We start from the raw sequence: 8,149 nt of genomic DNA on the forward strand, positions 1-8,149 counted from the left end.
GCTACCCGATCACACGTGTGTGTTTGTCGTGTGGGGGGGGGCAGGTATGCAAGCACGCATGTGCATGTGTGTCCACGGGTGTACGTGTGTCTTCCTGAGTAGATCTGGGGAGAGGCAACTTCTTCCACTGGAACATAATTATTCCCTTGGATTTTGTTAACTGGCTGAAATATCCTCTCTGTAGCCACTCTGGATGCATTTCTGATCCCCAGATCCCCAGCTGCTTGTTGAGAGACTACATCATTCGTGAATATTTCCAGCTAAGTGTAGAACGATTTTCCCCTATGCTTTATGTGTCAATAAGACAATAAATCACCTCTGATCTCCACATTTTCAATCCAGAGGCAAAGAACGCGAGATGATTATGCAGCCAAAAAATGAAGCCACATCACTGTCCTAGCAGCTAATCACATCAGGCTGACTGCACAGCTTTCTAGAGGGTCATGTTTCAATCGCCTGATTCCTATAATAGGGTTAAGAGGGAGAAAGAAAGTTGACAGTAAAGTTAAAGTAGAAATTTTAAACTATTCAGAAAAAAAAATCCCCAAGTAATGATTTAAAAAAAACATTTAGGGGCTTCCCTGGTGGCGCAGTGGTTGAGAGTCCGCCTGCCGATGCAGGGGACACGGGTTCGTGCCCCGGGCCGGGAAGATCCCACATGCCGCGGAGCGGCTGGGGCCCATGGCCGCTGAGCCTGCGCGTCCGGAGCCTGTGCTCCGCAACGGGAGAGGCCACAACAGTGAGAGGCCCGCGTACCGCAAAAACAAAACAAAAACAAACAAACAAAAAACACATTTAATCATTAAACATTTACAGTTGCAACATAATCAGCTAAGAGACATATGCTAAGAAGAGTCTAGAAAAGAAAATTATCTATTGTGGGAAATCTCTTTTTCCAGCAACATAGCAGATTGGATACAGTGAACAACCCAACCAAATAAAATAATCTAAATACTAGAAAATAATCTAAATACTAGAAAAGAAACCTTAAAAAACTTTTTTTGAACATTAAGCTTCTGTAAAAGTAAAGTATATGCCAACCTCCAAAGTGCAGTGAGACCAGGAACCCTGGAAGTGCCAAAGCCAGGACCTGCCCTGGAAAATTTTGGCCAAACCTGGATTCCTTGTGTGTTTTAGTGACTTCCTTGGTTACAGCGGACAGAAGGTGGAGCCCAGAGCACACCCAAGGTGCAGAATGAAAATGGGATTCTCACGAAAAGCTGGGACTCCGAAGACCTTTACCCACTGTGGAGTAAGAAGCAGCATCGAGCACAAGGAAAGAGAAGGAAACTGACCATCTCAATCCTGGGGTTGGAAGGAGTCAAATTAAAATAATCCCCTGGGAATTATTAGCCACAAGTTGGACTTCATGTGGATTTGGGTTCCTGTTACCTATGACTCTGAAAAACCTCAAATTTTAACCTGAGGAGGTCACTGACTGGTAGAGCTCCAAAGGGACTGGTGGGAAAAAAACAAGTCCTCAACTTCAACCCAGGACTCAGGGAATCTCCATAGATAAATTTCTAACAAAAGTCAGTAGCTCACACACACACACGCATACCACACACACAAACCCACAAGAAAATAAGGCACATTCTAATGCCTTTAAATGACGGGTTAGTTACCTGGACAAATGCTCCCAGTGGAAAAAAACGTTTAAAATCTGGCTTAGGGCTTCCCTGGTGGCACAGTGGTTGAGAGTCCGCCTGCCGATGCAGGGGACGCGGGTTCATGCCCCGGTCCGGGAAGATCCCACATGCCGCGGAGCGGCTGGGCCCGTGAGCCATGGCCGCTGGGCCTGCGCGTCCGGAGCCTATGCTCCGCAACGGGAGAGGCCACAACAGTGAGAGGCCCGCGTACCGCAGGAAAAAAAAAAAAATCTGGCTTGAAAAAACACTGGGAGAATCTCTCACCAGTAACGCTGAATTCATTAGAAAAAGTAAATCCTTCCCCAAAAAGTATTTTTGAGAAAGAAAACAGGAGTGAGACTATGGGGGAGATGCTATAACAAAGATGTAGTCTGAGGTGCTCCTGGGGTGTCCTAGTGAGAATACTCAGTGGCAGGAGAAATGAGCTCAAGGGAGAGGCTGGGACTGGAGACCCGGGCTCTGGGAGTTGAGGGCATAAGAAAACATGGAGGTCACAGGATGTAGCCGTATGTTTCAAGAGCTGAGAGGGAAAAAACTCTCAACTCGGAATTCTGTACTTAGTGAAAATGTCCGTCAGGGATAAAGGAAAAATCAAGATATCCTCAAATGAAAGAAAAACTAATAGAATTTGTGACCAATACGCTTCCCCTAGAAGAATGGCTTAAAGGAAGCTCTCTAAACAGAAAATGATAAACGAAAATCACCTTGGAATATCAGGATGGAAAAAAAGAGCACAGTCAGGGGAAATATGGGTAAAAAATACAATAGGCTCTCTTCCTCTTGATTTTCTAAATTATGTTTGATAGTCAAAGCAAACATTATAGCACTGTCTGATATGGTTCTAAAAAAAGCATTAAAGGCATTAGAGATTTGACAAGAAAGCAACAAGTTATCAAGATTTCTAAAATGCGTATCCTGAAATATTTCACCCACTGCAAGACATCGTCCAAGTTTTGACAATTATGAATAAAGGTGGTGTAAACATCCATGTGCAAGGTATTTGTGTAGAGTAATTGGGAATTTTAACACATCTCTCTCAGTACCTGATAGACCAAGGAGGTAAAAATATTAGCAAGAATACAGTAGATCTAAACAACGTAATTCACCAATTTGACCTAACTGACCTATATGGTACATAAAACCCAACAAATATAGACTATAGATTCTTTGCAAGAGCACAGGGAACATTGACCCAGATGGACCACATGCTAGATCATAAAGCAAGTCTCAACAAACTTTAAAGGACTGAAATCATACAAAGTATGGAATTAAACTAAAAATCAAGTGGGCTTACTTTTTGTATGGTCTTTAGAAAATACCTAGAAAGTGGGCAAGGGATCATAACTTTTTGAAGCGTGAACAGCCTCAGTCCCCTTTTCTCCCATTCTTGCTTTCTTTCGAGTATGTATACATAGTCACACACACGCACCTTGTAGGCTGCCAACTATTTTGTCCCTAGGAATGTCATGTTTCAGTAACATCTCCATAACTTCCTGCAGATGAGGAAGTTATCCTACATCAGACCACAATGCCAGTTTGATGCCCCAGGTCTCTGTGCCCCAAAAGGAGTTGCAGGGCAAAGGCTGTCCTGTACAGGAGTCTGGGTTTGGTGGACATGGCCAAGCCCTTGTCCACCATCTATCTCAGTCATCAGCCGGGAGCAGCCCTGAGAAGAGAATGCAGTCAGCTACCCCTGCTTTGCTCAGACATTGCCTGGGAGGTTTCCCCATGCAACGCATGACCTTGGCTTGAAACTACAGTAGCCCTGAAAGAGATAACAGCTGGAGGCTGATAGCAGTGGGGCTGGTTCTTTCCTGAAGGATTATCTGAATGGTACATCTCCACGTCTGCCATAACCTACACTTGAAAAGAAGAAAGGCTGAAAGGTCAATAGTCCAAGTGTCCATATCAAGAAGCTAGAATAAAAACCTAAGTGTCCATCAATAGATGAATGAATAAAGAAGATGTGGTATTTTATACTCATATGTGTATACACACACACACACACACACACACACACACACACACACACAGGAATATTACTCAGCCATGAAAAAGAAGGAAATCTTGCCATTTGCAACAACATGGAACGACTTGGGGGCATGATGGTAAGTGAAATAAGTCCGACAGAAAAATAAATACTGTATGACCTCACTTACATGTGAAATCTAAAATAACAACAACAACAAAAACAACAAAGACGGCTCATAGATACAGAGAACAGATTGGCGATTTCTAGAGATGGGGGTAGAGAGTGAGCAAAATAGGTGAAGAGGGCCAGAAGGTACAAACTTCCAGTTATAAAATAAATACGTTATGAGGCTCTAAAGTGCAGCACGGTGACTGTAGTAATAACACCACATTGCATACTCAGAAGTTGCTTAGAGAGTACGTCTTAAAAGTCCTCATCACAAGAAATAAAATTTTAACTATGTATGATGATGGATGCTAACTAGACTTATTTTGGTAATCATTTCGCAGTGAATACGAATATCCAATCATTATGTGGTACACCCGAAACTAATATAACATTATATATCAATGATACCTCTATAAAAATGAAAAGATAAAGAAGCTAGAAAAAGAATAAGAAGTTACATACAAATAAAATAGAGGGGAGGAAATAATAAAGATAAGAGCAGGAAGCAATGAACTAGAAAACAGGTGTATAAGACAGAAAATCCACAAAGTCAAAGGTTGCTTCTCTGGAAAGACTAATGAAATTACAACCCCCACCCCCCCGTCAGACTTATCAAGAAAAAGAGAGAAAAATGAAGAAAGAGAATATAAACTGACAATATCAAGATTCAATATGTATTAAAAAGATAATAAAAGGATATTGTAAACAATACGGGAACAAGTGGGAGTGGGTCTTTTGTTTAGGGAAACTAATCTTTGGAGTGTTGTTGGTTACAAACCGTAAGCCCCAGGGTGCTGGCTACAGTGGGGAGGTCCAGTGAAAGAGAATTAAAGTTCTGCGTGTCATAATATAAAAGGCTAGTCCCCATGAAGTGGGTGATGCTCTAATTTTGAATGACTTTCAGCTCCCTCTGGAAAAAGGGCAAAAGAGAGAGTAGAAAGGACCCTGGCTCGAAGTAGACCCCAGAAATATGGTGAGAGGCAGGTCCTGAAGAGTATTTTTTTTTTAGCTTATTAATTAATTAATTTATTTTTGCTGTGTTGGGTCTTCGTTTCTGTGCGAGGGCTTTCTCTAGCTGTGGCGAGCGGGGGCCCCTCTTCATCGCGGTGCGCGGGCCTCTCACTATTGCGGCCTCTCTAGTTGCGGAGCACAGGCTCCAGACGCGCAGGCTCAGTAGTTGTGGTTCACGGGCCTAATTGCTCCGCGGCATGTGGGATCCTCCCAGACCAGGGCTCGAACCTGTGTCCCCTGCGTTGGCAGGCAGATTCTCAACCACTGTGCCACCAGGGAAGCCCCTGAAGAGTATTTTGAGTTGTTTCCTATTTTGTATCTTAATTCCTCTCTGGTATCCACCAGTGGTTTCAGCAAATGTTTATTAACTGCTAAATTAGCGTCTGATTTATTTTAGCACTTCCTTAGGAAATCAAGGAAGGACTGGGATGGTGCTGGCAGGTGAATGGTCCACAAGAAAACAAGAGGCAATAAGCAGGTGTCAGGAGGAGCCAGGGAGAGAAGCTGATGACCAGAGATTGTAGCTGACACACGCTCTCCAGGAATGCTCAGAAATATTTAGGAGAGGACTGAACTTACTAAAACCAAATGTGGGCTGTGGACGCGAGTTATTCTATTTGGATATCAAAGGAATGGCCACCTCTCAGTTATCTGTAGACCTGGGGACATTCAGGTTACACTGAATTACTGCGTTGATAATAAATAACATTCGTGGCAAAATATAACACTACACAGCTCGCAAAGAACTTTCCCTGTTTACTATATCATTTCACAGATAATCATTACATTTAAGTTTCCAAACTTAAGTTTCTCTTCCAATATTTGGAAGAGAATATATTTTTCCTGAAATAGTACACGTAAAGATAGTCAAACAGAACCTAACACTGTCTTAGAATACAGCTACACAGTGATTTCATTACCATTATTAAATAATTCATTCTCTTTCTGGTAAAGCAAACCTCCCAGCTCATCTGAAATACGAATTTTAAATTGACTTTACCCTTAGCCCTTCAGGAACATCTTTATTAGAAGCCTGTTGACCCTCCCTAGTGGCTTAGCCAGGTGGCCTCTGAGCCTCTTACTCTCGGATGCCAGGATGCACGGAAATGGGGTAGAGTGGATAAAAAGAGTCTCCGAAAGAGTCGTGGGTCAAAAGAGAAACGCAGTGAGTACTCGGCTTCCCTCGCAAGCCTGAGCCTGAAATTACTGCGTCAGCAGCAGAGGCTGTGTTGTTGCCAAGCAGAGGCAGCAGGAAATGGTGCTGGCTTTACCCGTGAATAACCTCATCTGGTTTTTCTTCCCCTAAACTGAAGCTACCTGATCAGTCCTCTCTTCCTCCACCAAGTGTTAATCTCATACGTACATTAACTAAAAAAGCATTTCCAAAGTTCTGCCTGCTGCCGCCCACAGCAACCAAGGAAAGAAGCTCTGTACCGTGAACAGGAGATCGGGGCCACCAAAAATTCTTTGTGGGGATAAGGCTAGCGCCAAAGTATCGTTTTTTAAAAAGTTAAAAACAAGACTCTTATACAAAAATAGAAACAACGTGCTTCAGAAATTTGCTTTATTCATTAATGAAGGAGCTAGCAGACTTGTAAGGCTCGTTCAAAGAGAACTGGAAAGGCTGGGCACTGAAAGATATAACGCTGTAATAAGATGGTCAGGTTAGATGTAAAACCGATTTTATATCTACGGGGCAATGAAACCAAAACTTTTGTCACTGTTGTTTCTAAAGGAGAGAATCATACGTATCCCTCCTGGACAAAAATCATTTCCTCCTAATATACCTCCATGTCAACATCTAATTTCTAACATCTAACCAACAGTAAATAGTAAGTGAAACAAAGGGACAACCCTCCTTAGACAATGCTTGAAAATGACAATAAAAGGACACGGTCATCCTTTTACTCTACCCAGGTGTGGGGTTATTTTTTCTTAATACTTAGAATACATAAGAGAATGAAGAAAATGAACTTTAAGTGCATGGCTGTAAGAACTTAGCCTTTTTGACCATATATTGCCACAAGTTTCTCTGGGGTTTATGTACTTATTGGTGTGTTTGTTTAATTACTTATTGTCTGCAACAAGCAAAGAGACCCCAGGGCTGTCTTGCTCTCCCAGGAGAAAGGACTTTTTATGGAAATATCTGATCTGCTTTCCTTTGTCATCACTGCCGTCTTCAGGGAAGCCGGGCCGTATCAGAAGGAGCACAGAAGTCAGAGCATTCAGACCTTCCACTTAACCGGTTACGTGTAAAGAACTTGATCATTATGTCTTTAAGGAAAAATACAGAAATAAACCTTCAGAAAAACAGGTCAGGTCAACTCAGAGAGAACAAAAAACTTATCCTTGGGAGGAATAATCAGTTCACTTGACTTTTTCTAAGAACTTTCCTATCAAACTTGGCTAGGAAGGGCGGGCAGGAAGAGGCCGAGGCTGGGGCAGCCCCCGGGACTGCGCACGCGCACGCTCCAGCCATCTGCCTGGAGGACGGAGATGCGGTTATGATGTTACAGGGGAAGTTCCGTGATGGGCACAGTGGGGGTCCCTCCCCTGCCCCGACTCTGGGGAGGAAGGGCTCTAACAGTGAATGCTGACTACACGGCACGCCAATGAGAGAGAAATAGTGGCTCTGCAGCCAGCCTCCTTGGCCCACAAAGCAGCAGCCATAACCTCTTGCAGGGATATTTGGAGGGAAGCAAAGGCTACCATAGAAACCAACCAATGAGAAGTTGGTACTCGGCGACTGCTTCATGTCCAGGCTGGTTTGGAATCTTACGTCAGAAGCCACAAATGTCCACGCATGTCAGTACTGGCAGTCACATCACCTAAACAGGTGGCAGGCGCCCTGTCCGGGCTGTGGGGTGCTGGAGGCTCCCTCTTCCCTTTAAAGTGGAGAGCCGCCACCCAGGGCCACTCTCTGGTGCCGTGTGGGAACAATTGCCCGGTGTTGCCAAATCTTCAGATGTTTTTAATGCTGGAAGCTCAGTGTGTGTGTGTGTGCAATCTCCTAGTTTTAATGTGATTCAATGTTTTTGAAACGTCAAGGAAAGCAAACCCATCTAGGAGCCAATAGGTAGTGACCTCTGCATTGACGGCTCCCTTTCTTCTCTGATCCAGCAACACCAGTGGTCTCTAGAAAGCCCTCTTCCAGACCATCTGGTCCCCATCCCTGGATGCCTCATCCGCAGATTATTTTGCTGTCTTGGGTGGAAGACTCTCTGCCGAACTTTTGATTCAGTCTCTCCGAGGGCTGGGCTTTCGAATCGTCCTTCTTGGCTTGATCCACTGCAGCCTTTGGATGAGCGACGTTTTACGTCTGCACTTGACCTTGGCATCCAGAGAACAC

Source organism: Orcinus orca, chromosome 10, assembly GCF_937001465.1.
Source record: "Orcinus orca chromosome 10, mOrcOrc1.1, whole genome shotgun sequence".
NCBI lineage: Eukaryota > Metazoa > Chordata > Mammalia > Artiodactyla > Delphinidae > Orcinus > Orcinus orca.